The sequence below is a fragment of the Aquarana catesbeiana genome, linkage group LG03 (assembly GCF_042186555.1).
Source record: "Aquarana catesbeiana isolate 2022-GZ linkage group LG03, ASM4218655v1, whole genome shotgun sequence".
NCBI lineage: Eukaryota > Metazoa > Chordata > Amphibia > Anura > Ranidae > Aquarana > Aquarana catesbeiana.
Window position 1 is genome coordinate 121,798,115 of NC_133326.1, and position 19,271 is coordinate 121,817,385.

Consider the following 19,271-nt stretch of genomic DNA (forward strand, 5'->3'; position numbering starts at 1 on the left):
CCCTCAAAAGGAGGGCTTGGTGCCAGGTTTAGAAGAGTTTTGGACCCAGGGTTTCTTCTAGCCACGGCCTTGTGGGTTGCCCCTGGCTCTAGCGCAATGCTAGCGGCGTAACTGCCATGGCACTGGGACACCTGAGGAAGCGGTCCCTGAGGTTTTAAACGAAGGATGCCTGGTCCTTCTCTTCACAGGAAGTAGAGAGCTCTTCCCTCAGGAAATCTTTTGGATATATTTGTCCAAATTATCACCAAACATTCCCATGAAAGGGAAACCCTGCCAATAACTTCTTACAACGAAGCTCGGCTGACCAGTTCTTAAGCCACAAAAGTCTGCACATGTGTACAGACAGGAGAGCCGAACAAGTAACCTGCTGTATTGAATCCTTCAAGGCATCAACAGCAAAACACAGCACTCCTCTTAGTTAGGTCTGTCAGGCCGCCTGACCTGATCCTTTAAGGACTGGCAGACTCCTATTGCTGTGACATCTGACTGAATAGCTGAACTGGCCAAAGAAATGGAAGCCTTTAATAGTAACTCCTGTTTCTTGTCAACAGGGTCCTTCAAGCCCTGTGCTTTATCCACTGGACAAGTTAAGTTCCTATTTAAGGAAGAGACTGCTGCATCTACGGCTGGCATGCTCTACTTCTTAAACTTTTCTTCCATGGGATATAAAAGGGAAAACCTCTTAGGAGGAACAAAAATCCTGTGAGGATGTTCCCAATCAGCATACACCGCCTGTTCCAATGGTGGGTGCAAGGGGAAGACCTGTGCAGCCTGAGAAGGCCTCAGGGATCCCTAAGAGGGCCAGTGGGGCTCAGAAACCTCTGCAGGAGGTAACTTAAAGGCAGAACAAACCATCTCAGTAACAGTCTGGATCAAAAGCCTCTGCAACCGAGAGGCTGATACCAATTGTACATCTCCTGGCCAAGATTGCTCAGAAGCAGACTCATCTGCCAGATCCTCCACAGAGTCCTTGGCATTTATCTCTTCCCCAGGGGAGGGGGATCTGTCACGCTTCTTAGCACCCTGCGAGATAGAGGCAATCATGCCAGTAATCCTGTCTTCTAACCCAGCTAGGGCTGAGGACAGATCATCCCTGGTGATAAAGGCTGACGCAGCATCGTTGACCATAGGCACAATACCAGACAGACGCAGCAGCTCAGATTGCCCAGAAGCCTCTGGTCTTTCAGGGGATTCAACACTAGGGTTTTGACTAGGCTCCTCAGGAGCTACTAATGACATAGATGTGCCCTTCGCTGTAGTGTATATCCCGCTCCTTTTTTTTTTTTTAAGACATTGCAAGCCACAAAAAGGGAGTACCTGGGTTTAGTATTTACATACCCCAGAAGAGAGACCCTTTAATAGGGCTTACCAAACCCCTATGCAACAATCCTGCTAAGCACCTTAGCCTGGCAAGCAACATCCGAGGGTACATAGGGAACTCAGTCAGGTGATTGCCAGACCGTTGTTCCTAATTTTTACAGACAGTCTATTGACTGGAATGGTACCAGCTGATTAGAGAAAAGCCAATGTAGCACCAATATTTAAAAAGGGCCCAAAAAACATCCCTGGGAATTACAGACCAGTTAGCCTAACATCAATAGTATGTAAACTCTTGGAGGGGATGATAAGGGACTATATACAAGATTTTAGTAATAAGAATGATATCATTAGCAGTAATCAGCATGGATTCATGAAGAATCGTTCTTGCCAAACCAATCTATTAACCTTCTATGAGGAGGTGAGTTGCCATCTAGATAAAGGAAGGCCCGTAGACGTGGTGTATCTGGATTTTGCAAAAGCATTTGACACAGTTCCCCATAAACGTTTACTGTACAAAATAAGGTGCGTTGGCATGGACCATAGGGTGAGTACATGGATTGAAAACTGGCTACAAGGGCGTGTTCAGAGGGTGGTGATAAATGGGGAGTACTCAGAATGGTCAGGGGTGGGTAGTGGAGTTCCCCAGGGTTCTGTGCTGGGACCAATCCTATTTAATTTGTTCATAAACGACCTGGAGGATGGGATAAACAGTTCAATCTCTGTATTTGCAGACGATACTAAGCTAAGCAGGGCAATGACTTCTCCGCAGGATGTGGAAATCTTGCAAAAAGACCTGAACAAATTAATGGGGTGGACGACTACATGGCAAATGAGGTTCAATGTAGAAAAATGTAAAATAATGCATTTGGGTGGCAAAAATATGAATGCAATCTATACACTGGGGGGAGAACCTCTGGGGGAATCTAGGATGGAAAAGGACTTGGGGGTCCTAGTGGATAATAGGCTCAGCAATGGCATGCAATGATCAACTGCAGGGATAAAACGATAATTCTCCCGCTCTACAAGACTCTGGTCCGCCCGCACCTGGAGTATGCTGTCCAGTTCTGGGCACCAGTCCTCAGGAGGGACGTACTGGAAATGGAGCGAGTACAAAGAAGGGCAACAAAGCTAATAAAGGGTCTGGAGGATCTTAGTTATGAGGAAAGGTTGCGAGCACTGAACTTATTCTCTCTGGAGAAGAGACGCTTGAGAGGGGATATGATTTCAATTTTCAAATACTGTACTGGTGACTCCACAATAGGGATAAAACTTTTTCGCAGAAGAGAGTTTAATAAGACTCGTGCCCACTCATTACAATTAGAAGAAAAGAGGTTTAACCTTAAACTACGTAGAGGGTTCTTTACTGTAAGAGCGGCAAGGATGTGGAATTCCCTTCCACAGGCGGTGGTCTCAGCGGGGAGCATTGATAGCTTCAAGAAACTATTAGATAATCACCTGAATGACCGCAATATACAGGGATATGTAATGTAATACTGACACATAATCACACACATAGGTTGGACTTGATGGACTTGTGTATTTTTTCAACCTCACCTACTATGTAACTATGTAACACCTGGTGACTCACAAGACCGGGTAAGGAGAAATGACCTGCTGAAAAATGACTGGTTCAGAGCCTGCCCTGTGTCCCACAGCTGTCCCCTGGAAGCACCGCATGTCTGCCATACTCAGCTTAAATAAGCTGGCTGTGCGCCAGAACGCACTGCGGATACGTGCACGGTCCCAGTGAACGCACGTGCGCAGTCTTGGCAAACGCGCGTGGCTGTATTCGCACATGACATGAATCTTGGTGCACCAAGATTAGGCTATGGCGCATGCCTGGCTCCGAGTGCGTACAACATACAACGTATGTGGTGAAGCCGCATGTACTCGTGAACTCTGGCGAACGCACGTGCACCATGGCAAACCAAGATGCGCAACCTCGTGTGCGGACCATCCATTAAGGAAAAAACAGCCAAAACAACAAGAAAAAAAAAGTACTCTTTGCAAATACCCACAAGCTAGCCCAAAACTCCCCCCTGTGGTCACCGCACACAGGTGTCCAGCCTCTGGCTATCTTGACTGATTGTTACAATCACTGGGGCACCCCACAATAAGTAAATAAGGGGGTTTCACTTAACCGTCCAGGCGCAGGGCAGCCTTAGAAACGAAGAGCCCAATCTTCACCCATCACTGTGGGTTCCGTCACTTGAGGACTTTCAAGGACTGGGTACTCTTTCATGTTTTAGGGTCCACTCCCTTGGACCTGTACAGCACCCTGCAGGAATGCCTTAGCTCTGTGGTGTCTAGGATTCCACCACGCAGGGTTCAGCGCATGAAGGTCGCATTACAGGCAAAAACTTGCAGGATCCTTGCGTCTTCTTTGCGAGGCTCGGGTACCATTTAAGCATAAAAGCCTTTCTTCAAATGGATCTGATCGGTCAATCCCTTGATTCATTTAAGAACCGTTTTTGGGACTAAAGACCTGGAGCTCAGAGAGCTCAACAAACGTGCCCATCCACCTTGCAGACACTGGTAAAAACCTGAAGTATTTCCTGTATGGGAGGGGTTATATAGGGGCAGACTTCCTGTCTAAGACTTTGTCTACCAGTGTCCATTCACCTAGATATGGCGTATAACCCAGTAGGTAATGAATATTAGCCTAACTCTGTGTCTCGTGATGTATGATAAAGAAATTTGGTCTCCGAGTTCCTTTCCTGTGTGGCAAACGTGCATAGGGCAGACCATTCAGGTGAATGGGCTATCCTATGTGCCTACACGCAGAATCATGTGAGAATCACCCACACAAAGTCGCAAATGGAAACATGAATTCCCACTACTGGCAGGGTGAATGGGGCCCTAAGATCCCCTTGTTGTTCAAAATTCTGCTTGAGCCCTGACTGTAAGTTCCAGGTGCTATTTAAGGTGTGGAAGTTGAATGTTTATTGTTTCCATTTGAAGAAAGAATAGGTCTGTCATGGAAAAATTCTGAACTCCATACCTTAAAAAAAAAAAAAAAAAATGGAATTCCCCCATCCACACTTTCGAGGTGCATGAAGAAATGCTCCCCACCACTGTGGTATTGTATTTTTTTTTTTTTTTTTTTTTAATTTCAAAACAATTTTATTAAACATAATACATCTATTAGAGCAATACAATTTGTTAAACATTCACAAACCTTAATTCCACATAGGTAACTGAAAGTTTCAAACAAACATGTGCAGTATAAACATCTACACCTTAGAAACAATAAAACAGCATCATGTGACATATGTGCAGAGATCTAATTTGGATCCACACAAAGTTGTACAGACATAAAGGCAAACACTATGGACTTTTATTTTTAATGCTATGTTCGTAGCGCTGCGTACAATTATTTTTTAAGGTCTCAGGTGTGAATGGGTAGCAGGTGTGTTAAATTTGGTGTTATCGCTCTCACTCTCTCATACTGGTCAGTGGAAGTTCAACATGGCACCTCATGGCAAAGAACTATCTGAGGATCTGAAAAAAGGAATTGTTGCTCTACATAAAGATGGCCTAGGCTATAAGAAGATTGCCAAGAACCTGAAACTGAGCTGCAGCACAGTGGCCAAGACCATACAGCGGTTTAACAGGACAAGTTCCACTCAGAACAGGCCTCGCCATGGTCGACCAAAGAGGTTGAGTGTATGTGACACTTTGGGCCCAATTTGGACATTTCACTTATGGGTGTACTCCACTTTTGTTGCCAGTGGTTTAGACATTAATGGCTGTGTGTTGAGTTATTTTAAGGGGACAGCAAATTTACACTGTTATACAAGCTGTACACTCACTACTTTACATTGTAGCAAAGTATAATTTCTTCAGTGTTGTCACATGAAAAGATCTAATAAAATATTTACAAAAATGTGAGGGGTGTACTCACTTTTTTGGGATACTGCAGGACTAAACTTAGTAAACCCAGTGACCTGTTGTAGTGTTCTGACTTTATTCCAGATTTTTTGCATAAGGTTATATGTGGGGTATAATTTGTTTGATTTACAGAACTGCAAGGCTTCCAATCCCTCAGCAACCCCTGTCCCGATCGTAAATTTAAGGAGTTTAGTAGTTGAGTCTGCCAAGTTCATCTCCAGGGCAGGGGCTGGGTTAAATCACGCTGGCTATATGTTGCAGCTGGGAGGCCAGGTAGTACAGCCATGGATTTGGCAATGCCAACCCACCTTAGGCCGCTGAAGCTGTTCCAGTCTCACTCTGGCTGTAGAAGAGTGCCATATTAGAGATAGAAACCGAGTTCATAATTCTGAACTGTTTTCAGTGGGATAACTAGCAGTGAATTATGTAGCACGTATAAAATTGGGGGCATAAGAATCATTTCTATAAGGCTGATCCTGCCTACTGGTGACATTTTCAATCTGGACCATACCTTAATTCGATTGCAACTACGATTAGGTAAAGGGGTGAGGTTTAACCTAAGATAATCCAAAGGGTCTGTAGTGACCTGTATACCTAAATATTTAATGTTCCTAGATACTGGAATATCAAGGATCGTTGTTAGTTGCTGGTCTGGGTCCTTATCAAGAAACATAAGTGAGGATTTAGTCCAGTTTACAACCAACCCAGAATAATGACCAAAGGTTTGTACCACCCTCATAGCTTTGTTTAATGATATTGTGGTATCCCCTAAAAGCAACATGATATCGCCCGCATACGACATTAACTTTTCCTGTAATTCCCCATACTGAAAGCCTTGGGTATCAGGGTTGGAACAGATGAGAGCCCCTAAAGGCTCAATGGCCAGAGCGAACAGGAGCGGGGACAAAGGACATCCCTGCCTGATGCCCCTGTACAAACTGAAATCTGAGGACACTCTACCAGCCTCTCCAATGGCAGCCTTGGGGGCATTGTATAGCAACTGGACCCAAGAAATTAATTCCTCTCCAAACCCAAATTTTCTCAACATGGCCCGCAAGTATGTCCACTCAATGCTGTCAAATGCCTTGTGGTCGTTTGACAGCATTGAGTGGACATACTTGTGTTCAAAGATAACAGCGCTCTATCCCCCCTGTTGTCGGTCTTTGACTGTATATTGAAAAAAGTCTACACAGGTTTATCACTGTAGACTACTGGGGCATAAACCCTGCCTGATCAGAATGTATGATAGAGGATATCACCCTGTTCAGTCACACAGCCAAGACCTTTGCCAGTATCTTCACATCATTCTGTAAGAGGGATATAGGCCTACATGAACCTGGATCCAGTGGATCCTTACCTGGTTTTAATAACAGTACTATAATAGCTTTGGTTATGGACAAGGGAAGACTCTTGCTCTCCCTAGCTTCTTTGAACACGGCCAACAGCTTTGGTAACATACTGCCAGCACATCTCAATTTGAATACCATCCTCCCCTCCAAAGTAAGAGGAGCATCCAATTGATTCCTAGCAGTAACAGATAAAGTAGGGAGGTCGTCTGCCTCAAGGTAAGTCTGCAGGGAGTCAGCTGAGTAAGCCTGTTTAGATTGATATAGAGTGGAGTAGTAGGAGAGCAACTCGGACATAATGAGGTCAGGTGCATTGATCACTGCTCCCTCCTGATTCCTTATTGCACTAATGGAGGGTGATTTCTGCTGCGAATAAGCAATTTTTGCTAGAAGGCGACCAGTCTGTTCTCCCTCCTCATAGTACGTCAGTTTATTAAAGAAGCGTTTCCGCTCCGTCGCCAAGGTAGCAAGATGACTAAATGCCTCACTAGCAGATAGCCATGAGTATTTGCGTTCCCCTATAGGATCAGAGATACATTTCGCCTCCAGCTCACTCACCAGTCGCTCCAAACCTTCCCTTTGGGCACAGGTGGCCTGCTTAATCATGTGGAAAAAACATGAAACCCCCATTGGTGGATGGGACTTTAAAAGTGACCAAGAACAACGTATACATTTCCGGCTTGATGCCCTACTTCAGGGTTTTTTTTTTTTTTTTTTTCTTTAACATCCAGAGCCCGGTGTCTATTGAATAAAAAAAAAAAATGTATTTTTATATATATATATATATATATATATACACATATACACACACACATCATTAAGTAAATAGTTCATACAAACAGTATATATCTTCTCTTTATATCTCAAAAAAGATAAACGGAAGTAAAATTACATAGAAGCATACTTAGTAAATAGCACAGGCAGACAGTATACCGACTGAAAGAATGTACAATGTTTGTCCAACCCAGGGGGTATACCTGTGAAGGTGCATAGAAATGAAGGAGTAGGAATTTAAAAGCCATCCATAAGGCCAAACAGCGTCGGACCACAGGTATCAAGATAGTGAGGCTTACCTCCATTGAATGTAACACACTATAGCGTGCTGGTGATCAGAGCCATTGCAGCTGTGTTTACATGCTGCGAACGGCTCTGATAAATACCCCCATGGCGTCTGCGTATGCGCGTCGGCATAGGGACGTCATGACGCACGCTCAGTGACACAGAGAGGTCGCCGAGCATGCACATTACCTAGGGTATACGGACCAACTGTCCCGCAAGCGGGGACATTTGGCACGTGTCAGCGCTGATGCCCTGTCATTTTTTCGGCTCTGGGATGATCGGGCTCTTGTTGAGCTTTGCTCATTGCTGTTGGCCGTGGCTATGCGCCGGTGTCCCCTAAGCGCAGGGGGGCGGCGTCCTGCCCTTGGGGGACAATCGATCCGTATACCCAAGGTAATGCACATGCTCGGCGACCTCTCTGTGTCGCTGAGCGTGCGTCATGACGTCCCCATGCCGTCGCACATGCACAGATGCCATGGGGGTATTTATCAGAGCCGTTTCACAGCATGTAAACACAGTTGAGATGGCTCTGATCACTAGCACGCTATAGTGTGTTACATTAAATGGAGGTAAGCCGCAATACCTATGGGCCCATGCTGTTTGGCCTTATGGATGGCTTTTAAATTTTTAAATTCCTACTCCTTCATTTGTATGCACCTTCACAGGTATACCCCCTGGGCTGGACAAACATTGTACATTCCTTCAGTCAGTTTACAAATATTGGATGTGCCTTTGCTGTGCGGTGATATCTCTATGTTTTCTCCATAGGTATGTATTACCTTGTAGATTCTGCTTGGATGTTTTCTAACTCCATAAATTATATCAACATCATATCAGTTTATACCCAGCTATATTTCATATATCTCATTTCATTTATTTCAGATCATTTGGGGGCTTTGTGGACCCTCATGGGGGATCTATGTGGAGTGATTTGGGGTCACGCTAAGACAGCTTTTCCTATTGTTTTACCTCTTGGGACCCTTCCTGCCTCCTCGATATAAGGGCAATCTATACTGTCTGGTATGTTACCTGTGCTATTTACTAAGTATGCTTCTATGTAATTTTACTTCAGTTTATCTTTTTTGAGATATAAAGAGAAGACATATACTGTTTGTACGAATTATTTACTTAATGATGTGTATATATATTTTTTTTCAATAGACACGGCATGGATGTTAAAAAAAACTGAAGAAGGGCATCAAGCCGGAAACTTCGGGTTCATCCATTAAGCCTATTTGTGTCTGTACGCACATGTAAATTTAATCAAATATATCGATATTGATGTACTCTTCTGGCTCTGATGACTGAAGTCTTTTATTCAATATATGTTTTTTGTAATAAATTTCTTATTTTTGATTCAATATGTTGTTCTTGGTCACTTTTAAAGTCCCATCCACCAATGGGGGTTTAATGTTTTTTCTACCAATCTTGGGATATGGTGACCTAGAACAAATGACTCCACAGGTTTTGGAACTCTTTTTTGCTTAATCATGTGGATCTCCCTGATAAATGTTCCTCGAAGGAAGGCCTTAAAGGTCTCCAACACGCTCTCCATCCTAGAATGACCCCCACGTACTTGCCAGAATTCCCCAATTTTGGTTACTATCTGCGCATGGGATGGAAATAAATTAAGCCAGAAGGCATGGCCCTGGACATGGTTGAGATTGGTCTCACTTCCAGGCTAGTAAGTACAGGCGAGTGATCAGAGATGCCTCCGATAGCGTATTTAATCTCCAATACGTACCGGGAGGCTTCAGCTGAGCAAATACTAAGATCTATTTGGGATAGGGACATGTATGATTTAGAGAAGCAGGATAATTGTTTTTCCCCTGGGTGTTTATCACGCCAGAGATCAGTCCAGCCCACTCCCTCAATACATTTTTTCAAGGGCGTATGGCAAGAGCCACGTACCAAGCTCGCTGGGGGATATTTATCTAGTGCAGGGTCCAAATAATGGTTAAAATCTCCCATAATGTATAGGGGAACATCCTGGTGGCAGAACTGATATTCTAGTACTACCTTAAGCACCTGGTGATTGTACAGAGGTGGAATGTATACAAGTGCAAGAATACATTTCAAGGCAAGTATACAACATAGCAGTATTACATATCTCCCCTCTGCATCCAGCACACACTATCTCCTGGTAATCTAAAGAGTTGTGTATCAGTACACTTACATCCCTCGAGTAAGAGGTGTGAGTGGAATGATAGGACCACCCCACCCACGAAAGTTTCAAGCAAGAAATTGAATCAGGAGTGAGGTGGGTCTCTTGCAATGAGCAAATAGCAGGTAAATATTTGCGTAGGAAGATAAATTCCATGGTACGCTTCAGGGAGTCATGTATCACTCTAACATTCAATATCACCAGTACTGTGGCCATCTTAGATCCATGTGTGTAAACATAGCAAGATAATTAGTAGGCACAATCTCCCACAACAAATTGTCATGTAGATGAACAGATGCAAATGTTAACTCTGGAAAATTGTCCTGTAAAGCAGGTAAAGCTCTAAAGATTAGATAAAATGAACAAAACATAAGAGTGGCATGCCACTACAAACTCAGGTAGTTCAGCCCATGGATTGTGCCCGAATCAGAGGCTGCTGTTTACTAGCCCGCAGCCTGGTGCGGAGGGCCCAGCGATCAGTACCTGTTACAGTCTCGGGCACGTCCCAAACTTTGGTAGGACAACCGGTCCTCATCTTCATATGCTGAGTAAGATCCAACAGGGACCCAATTCCGACCATAATGAAGAGTGAAAAAAAATCAGTAGGTAGAAGACTTTTGTAGAAAACGCTCTTTGTGAACAAAAGGTATGTATGTTCCTGTCTCATCGCGCAGGCACAGAAGTAGCACAGTGTGATGAGGCCCAGAAAGCCTTCAAGTGGAACTCCAAGATGTATAGAATAGGCTCAGTCGTCCTCTGCCGCTGGCCTCCTGGCCCAATGGAAAGCATTCTCATTGGCATCCAACCATGCCGATGCATGTTCAAAGAAATGTGCTTGTCCCTGTGCAGTGATACGGAGCCTGGCGGGGTAAAGCATAGCGTATGGGGCCTGCAATTTTTGCAGACGCCTTTTGACTTCGGTAAAGCGTGCCCTGCGTTTCTGCACATTCTAAGAAAAGTCAGGGTAAAAGCTGATCCGCACTCCATTAAAACTGGATGTTTTGCTTTTCCCGTGCCAGTCACAAAATAATTTGCCCATCTCTGTAGTGTAGGAACCGAGCAAACCTTGGTCTTGGTGGACGGCCAGATGGAAGGGGCCGCAGGGGAACTCTATGAGCTCTTTCAATTGCATAGAACGTGGTAAAGGCCTTATTCCCAAATATCTCAATTAGCCACTGCTCCACAAAGTCCGTGGGGTCTCTACCCTCCACTTTCTCAGGGAGACCCACGATGCGCACATTGTTACATATTCTATTTTCAAGGCCGTCAGTCCACATATGAACTGTTTTAATCAGCCTGGTGATAACTTGCATTTCCCTGAACAGAGGAGGGAGCTTGTCTTCTAAGTCACTGATCCTGCTTTCAGCTGCAGTTGTTCTTTCCCTGATTTTTTGCAGGTCTTGTCTGATCAGGGTCACTTCCTCTTTCTGGCCACCAAAACGATCTTGTAAAATGATGACTGAAGCAGTACATTTATTAACTGCCCGCAGTATAGCAGCCAGGGTCAACTGTTGTTTTCAAAAGTTTTTATTGGTAACAATCAAGCAGCAGTTACAAACAATTCAGTGTTATTTAGAACAAGTACAAGGAATCGTATACAACTCAATGAAGCAATATGATGGGTACATATTGGGGAAGAGGAAACAGAGTTTGGGTAAACTGTCATAGATCACACAATCCAGTACAAGCCATAGATGTTATCATGAGGGCAGGGGAGTGCCCTTTGACATAAGAAGGGTGGCTACTGGTATTATTCTGTAGGGCGTAGATTTTGGAATTGATCAAACATTCCCTACTAACGGGATACGTTACCAATGGTAAACAGTAATTAAGGAAGGAGGGTTAGAAAGAAGAGGAAAGGCAGGCAGGAAGAAAGGGGGCAGGAGGTGAGGGGAAAGGGTTAGTTGGAGGACGGTTGGCCCGCACGGGCCCAGGTCAAACATCAACAAGACTGCCGATGGTTTGGATAATATCAAGGATCTAAAAGAAGTCAGGGGGTAGGAAATGATCTATCCAGGGACGCCAAATTTTGAGATGCTGGGGGATCTTGTCTAGGATTGTTGCTGCAATTTTGCCATGTATCATTGCCTGGGTGACTATTTTTCATTTCAGCTATGTTTAGGGTCGGAGTCTTCCAGGCCTTAGTAATTGTTTGCTTGGCCGCTGTGGTGAGTTGAAGAAGACGCAACTGTGCTCTGGTATAATCTTGTGGGATATAATTCAGTAGGGCAATCAATGGGTCTGGGACTAGGTTATCTCGGAGTAGAGTGGAGGCCATTTGAAATGTTGTTGCCCAGAAGCGTTGTACAATCGGACAAGTCCACCAAATGTGTGCATGTGTGCCTCTTTCGCTGCAACCCCTGAAACAGTTTGGGGGATTACTTGGCAGGAATTTAGCGATTCTGGCCGGGACCAGATACCATCGCATGAGAACTTTATAATTTGCTTCTGAAGCAACAACATTCTGGGACAAGTTTTTTGTGTTGGTCCATATGTTCGTCCAGTCCTCCACCTCTAGATCAATTGCTAGGTTTGACCACTGTCGAGCATATGAGGGGAGAGTTGCCGGGGGGACGTGAGGTAAGTATAGAGGTGAGAGATGATACCTGGAGCGTGTGGGTCTGAGTTACATATACTCTCAAACATAGTTAAATTGTCCAGCCCAGAGCAAGATCCTATAATTGTTTGGACAAAATGAGCAATTTGAAGGTATCGGAAGCATTCCTTGTGAGGGAGCTGAGCTGAGCTTGCGTTTGAAGGGCTGGAAATGTTTTTATGGTGTTACCTGTGATCAAATCATATATACGACTCAGACCGGCCTGAGACCAGATCTAAAATGAGGCAGGTTCGGTATAGGCCGGATAAAAGAGAGGATGGCCAAGAAAGGAAAGCAAAGGAGAGTGTGGTGACATCAATTTAAAGGGGTTCCGTAATTTGTCCCAGAGTTTGAGGGCGTGTTGAGTTACGGGATTAGCTATAGGGCCACGCGCTGAGGAGGGTAGTCATAGTAAATTGGTCACTGTGACTGGGTGGAGATCTATCGCTTCTAAACTGACCCATAGAGGAGTTTCGGTTTTAGCATGGTAGAGTGTGGCTTGGGCCAGTTGGGCTGCATGGTAATAGTGAAGGAAATTAGGTATACCAAGGCCTCCACTGAGTTTGCTACGGAGTAGAATAGGTCTAGAAACTCTGGGTTTCGTGGAGCTCCAGATAAATTTAAAGACTCGGTTCTGTATGACCTGATGGTAGTAGGGAGGAATTGCGACCAGAAGGACTCTATAGAGATTCAAAAGTTTAGGCAACAAGGACATCTTCACGGCCGCAACTCGTCCAAGCCAGGAAACACACAGGGGCTGCCAGGAGTTAAGTAGAGGGGACAACTGGGTTAGCATAGGAAGATAATTTGCATGAAAAAGGTTAGTTGGATTACTAGTCAGTTTTATCCCCAGGTAGGGTATTGATGAAACAAGAAAAGAAGGAGGGCGCATGGACCTAGTGCATTACCACTGGTAAAGCTTTATTAAAAGTATAAAAACAGCAAGATGTATACTCACAAACGAGCATTTGTATAAGGCTTTGACAAAGGACCAGGTAAGCTGTTCCGAAGATCGAGACACCAGGACCTAATGTCGAGAGGGTCAAACCGATAAAAAATGTCTGACGCATTTCGGGGAGTACCTCTTTCTTCAGAGCCTAAGCAGGCAATGACTATTCTCTCATAGTCACCTCTATATATGTGTGCCTGTGTCTACAGAACCCAAATGGTAGCAACGCCCACCCCAGTAGGTTACGCCCACCCACATGGACCTGCCCTCCTTGGCACCACCCCGTCCGTCCTATATTTAGGCTCTGAAGAAAGGGGTACTCCCCTGAAACGCGTCAGCCATTTTTTATCGGTTTGACCCTCTCGACATTAGGTTCTGGTGTGTCGATCTTCGGAACAGCGTACCTGCTCCTTGTCAAAGCCTTATACAAATGCTCGTTTGTGAGTATACATCTTGCTGTTTTTATGCTTTAATAAACCTTTACCAGTGGTAATGCACTAGGTCAGTGCGCCCTCCTTTTCTTGTTTCCTTTTAGTCCACGAATACCCATTATTCTGAGGAGGGCTGCAAGACGGCAGGCATTACTTTTGAAAGTTGGTCACACCACATACTAAGACACTTGACACCTGAGCGCAGGAGAGATTTCTACTGTTATTGATGATGTGGACCAGATAAATGAGAAGTTGTCGTGGAGGTGCTTAAGTTCAGTCTGTGAAAGAGACACATTGAGGGCCTTAGATTTGGCTTGATTAACCTCTAAGCCTGTGACCAGAGCAATCTTATCCAAGGAGGAAGGAGGTTAGGAAGAGTAGTATGAGGTGAGGTAACAAATAATAGTGAGTCATCAGCAAATAGGCAAAACTTGTGAGACGTTGAAGCTACTTCTATACCTTGGATATCAGGGTTCGCTCTGATGAGGGCTGCTAGGGGTTCGATTGCGAGGGCAAAGATTAAGGGAGATAGGGGACAACCCTGTCTTGTTCCCCGTTGGATGGAGAAGCATTCTGAGCAAAACCCAGAGTATTTTACATAAGCCTGTGGTTCGGTGTATAGGGCGCTCATCCATCGGAGGAAGTGCGGGCCGAAGCCCCAGTGTTGCAGGATATAATGCAGGTAAGGCCAAGAGACCTTGTCGAAAGCCTTCTATATATCCAGAGAAAGAAGGTGCATCGGTATTTTACAAGAACGGGCTAAATGTTGCAGAAGGATAACGCGTCGGATGTTTTCACTGGCTTGCCGTCTAGCGATAAAGTCTACTTGATCTTTGTGAATCAGTCCTCCAATGATTGGATTGAGTCGCAAGGCTAAAATCTTGGCTAAAATTTTAATATCCATGTTTAATAGGGATATGGGCCTATAGTTAGACCACAGCATATTATCTGTATTTGGCTTAGGTATCATGGATATGATAGCCGTCAATGTGTCTCGGCCGAAAGAGTGCTGTTTAAGCAGGGTATTAAAAGAATTTGTGAGAAGGGGGGCTAGCGAGTCTGCAAATTTTTTATAGTATAAACTAGGAAGGCCGTCTGGGCCAGGACGTTTGTGGGGCTTAAGTGTCTTAATGGCTAAAAGGACCTCCTCAAATGAGATTGAGCATTCCATTGCCTCACGATTGGCGTCTGACAACGTGGGGATTGGCAGATTCTGAAACAGCTTTTCTGCCTGATTCAAAGGGAATGTAGCCTTTGCTTCATAGAGTTAAGCCAATCGTTTACGGAACTCAGAGATCACCTTGATCGGAATGCTCGTGTGTGTGTCTTTAGCCAATTGGAGCCTAATGGGGTTATGAATGCGGTCTGGCCGACGAAGGCGCAAAGCTAAAAAGGTGTCCGGTATGTTGGCCTTTGTGTCGGGGAGGATTGGAATTGGAGAAAGTGATGGTGGAAGTCAGATTCCAATTGTTGAAGCTTCAGGTTTCTATCTCTTTTGAGGTGTGTGGCAACTGAGATACATTTACCCCTTATCACTGGCTTGTGTGCTTCCCAGAGGAGAATCGGGGAGATTTCCGGTGTGGCATTATGTAGAAGGTAATCTTTAAGGGCGAGTTGGATGTCGAAGCAGTATAACTGGTTAGTTAGATGTGTTTCATTCATACACCAGGTTCTGTCTTTGGCCTGAGGTATTAATGAAGAGAACGTGGTAATCACCGCACAGTGGTCCGACCAGGTAATAGGGTGAATACTGGAGTGAAGTAGGATTGGTGAAGAAGCTATGGGGACAAAAATATGGTCAATCCTTGAGAAAGAATTGTGGAGATAAGAGTAAAACGTGTAATTTTTCTTTGACGGGTTACACTCTCTCCACGTATCAAGGAGAGAGGCCTTTTGTAACTGTTTGCGAAATTGCGCAGAGGGGGAATAACGTTCTGGTGAATAAGGAGACCTATCCATGTGTGGGTGGAGTGCCAAATTAGAGTCACCACACAGAAATAAGGTTCCCTTGCAATGTGTTTTTATTACCTGCAGCAGATGCGAAAAAAAAGGGGTTGGATTGGTATTGGGGGAGTAGAGTAGGAAACGAAAGTGGTTTCAATGTCCTGTAATAGGACCACCAAAATAAGGTATCGGCCCTCCAGGTCTTTTATTTCGGACAATGGGGTGAACGATAAGGTATGGTGAAAGGCCAGTAAAACTCCTCTAGGTTACGTTGCTGCAGATGCGGTAAACACCTGAGGGTACCTAGAGCTAAAAAAGGTAGGGGTGCAACGTGTGGAGAAATTAGTTTCCTGTAGGGCCACTACACTAGCCTTTAGGGACACAAAAGTTTGAAAGGCTTTAACCCGCTTATTTGGGGAGTTGAGTCCCTTGACATTTAAGGATAATATGTTTAGTGGAGCCATTTGTGGGAGAGGGGGGAAATATTACTAAGGGACATGAGGCCCGCGTGAACCAACCGACCAGACAAAAAAAAAGGAGAAATAGCAGAAAGTAAGAAGAGGAGGGCAGGGAGGAGAGGGGAAGAGGGGTGTAGGGCAAAGTTTTGGGTCATTATTATAAAGAAGTAGGTCAGTAATGCCCGATCAAGTAGCGCACCGACTCCGCGACCAGCAAGCTAGCCAAAGAGTGGGTGTAGCATAGAGAGGGGGAGCAGTGACACTGCAAAGGTAAAATAATAGTACAATGTCTAACTCAAGTTTTAGCAAGAAGCATTAGCTTACAAAAAGAAAAGAGGTGCATTAGCATACTAAAACACAAACATTGGTCATAGGCGACCACACATTAAGCTCCAATGAGGGAGGTTTCGGGGGGGGGAGCAAAGGACGGGGAACAGTCCATTGGAAATGGGGAGGGATGATTATGTGGCGGCGGAGCAGGGGAGGGAGGAGTGATGGGAGGGAGAGGGAAGGTGGGAGAGACAAGATTGGTTTATACAGGGTTTCTATAAATATCCAGTATAAAGGAAACAACCAATCATTAAGCATAATAAGGTGAAACATTACCGCTAAAAACTGAGGGTGGGAGTAGCAGTAGGGTGGAGCAAATCAGACTTGCAGATTAAGTCCTGTGCAAAGCTGAGTGTAGGCATACAACAAAGAACTGCGAATGATATTGTAAAACAACTGAACCTGTAAAGACCCAAGGGGGTCAAAGAACCTGTGAAAATTAACTTCCAGGGTGTAGAAAGTACATAACCGGAGGTAGTAGTCCTACAGGTCTTGGTTGGGGAGAAGCCTTCTAGCTGCGGGTAGAGGTCAATTTCTTCACGGGCAACCGAGAACCTGTAAACAGCAAAAAAGAAAAAGAAAAAAAAACAGCACTTGTGAATTCAACGAGGTGTGCGAGGTTTCAGGCTGAGGTGGTTGTCTCCTGATATTCGAGTAGAAGTTCCCTTCCGGATTGAGGCTGGACCCAGTTGATTGCGTTTCGGGGTCGCGGCGTATAGATGGGAGGTTGAGCGGGCCGGCATGTGAGGAAGCGTTGTCAGGGTCAGCTGTTCAGTCTCCTCTTCTTCCTCTATCTCCTCATCCTCAGAAGTGTGTGCCTCAGATTGTGCTGAAATGGCTGCCTGTGCCAGGTCCCTCCCCACCACCTCTTGCACTGTGTCCTCCCCCTCAACCAAAGCCTCCGTCTCTGCTGCATCAGCTAAGTCTGCCAGCCCAGAGAGCTTTTGGGCATAGTATCTCATGTCCCTGGGTTGGTAAGCAGCGGGCATTTTAGGGGTTTTGGGCAGCTTACTCAGTGTTATCCTCCTCCGTGCCGCACGACCCACGCTGCTGAAGGGCTGTGGCGGCACCATGTTGGATCTTGGCCGCTCTGTTCCCTCCTTGTTTTTGCGGTTAACCATCATCTCAGCATGATTCCAAATAAAGCAGGTAGGTCAGCGGGAGATCCGGAACCCTCGGCACCAATCGGTCCTGCGGAGCCGGGAACAGGATCAAACACAGGGTAACTGGTGGGAGCTCTGTGATAAGCGGCTGCTCACATGCCATTCCTGGCCGCGCCCCGTAATATTGTATGCTGATAGTGGGACTCCCCTGCTGTCAAAATACACTGATCAGTGCTGCAGGCGTTGATCAAACAACTTTTTCAAAAGTCCCATTCTTAGTCCCACCTAGTGATTGACTCCTCTTGAACATGAACAGCCATAGACGTATCCCTGCTGGACCAGCCAATTTTCGATCCATCTATGGCCAGCTTTACACTGTGTCATCAACATGCTTTACTGGACAGGTTGTGTCAGGGCTGGGCTCTCAGCCCTTCCTTCTCTGTGCTCAGCTGTCGATTAATTGCCATTGTTCCACAGTGGCTCATCTGTTCATCATCTCCTGCTCGTCAGTGAAGCCCACAGCCAGCCCCTCCTGGCTATTTAAACTGCCTGGTTCATTTCATCAATTGCCTTCGGCTTGGTCAAACATATCTGGAGACTCTATGCTGCGTTCCTTTTGAAGACTTGCCTGGCTGACGTCCCTTCTGGTTGCTGATCCTGCCTGCTGCCTTTGACTACGCTGGTGTCTGGCTCCCAGGTTTCCTGGCTTGTTCTGACTACTGAATCCTGGCTATGTTTTGACTACGTTTACCATTTGTACCATTTTTACCCTTTCTGTCTCTGTTTCATGGTTCCTGAGACTAAGAAAGCAGGCTCAATTTCATGTTACTTGTTCTGTAGATTTAGAGATAGAGCGAGAGAGAGAGAGAGAGCGAGAGAGAGAGAGAGTTAGGATGTGTGTCATGCCTATTTATAGCTCCCAACTGCATTGAGGCTGTTAAGTTTTTTTGTTTGTTTTAAAGGAAAATAGAATTGCAATATCTTGTGGAAATCAACATTTTCTGCAATAGCTCCATACAAAAGTTCAGCAGATATTTAAAAGTTTAGACAGCTCACGCTCTTTTTTTACAGGAATGTGGAGATGATTTTCTCCTAATGAAAAGCTTACTTGTCACACAATATGTCTTACAGGTGTGTTGTGAAGGGTTCTTCAGAGTGGTGGGTTTGGGAATAAGAATTTCTTTTTTCACTTGTAGAATACAAAAATTATAGCTAGTGACAGCTGTCAGTGACTACAAAAAATGGAAGCTTCAGGAGCACTAGGTCCATTTCTCTGGCTTTTTATCAGATGGAAGGCAAATGGTAGACGCAGAAGACTTATTCACATTATGAAAAAAACATTATATACAGATTAAATGAACAATAGATAAATGAACAGCATAAAAGGCATAAAATGTTTATTTGCAATACTGTGTAAAAGAACTGCGTTTCAGTGAATCACCTATGATATAGGTAGCGTAATTAAACTTGTGCCCTCTTCTGTATCCTCAGGCCTCCTCCAACTACTTTTAGGACACGGATACTCCCCTCCCGGTGAATCCATCTATGGATCCCCCCTGTCCATTTTTTTTTGCAATCTGTGTCCCATTGCAGAGATTTACCTTCACTTTCTGTCATGTAACCAAAACAGGAAGCGAGAGGAAATCCCTGCAAAATAAGGGAATACATTGGGGCCTGATA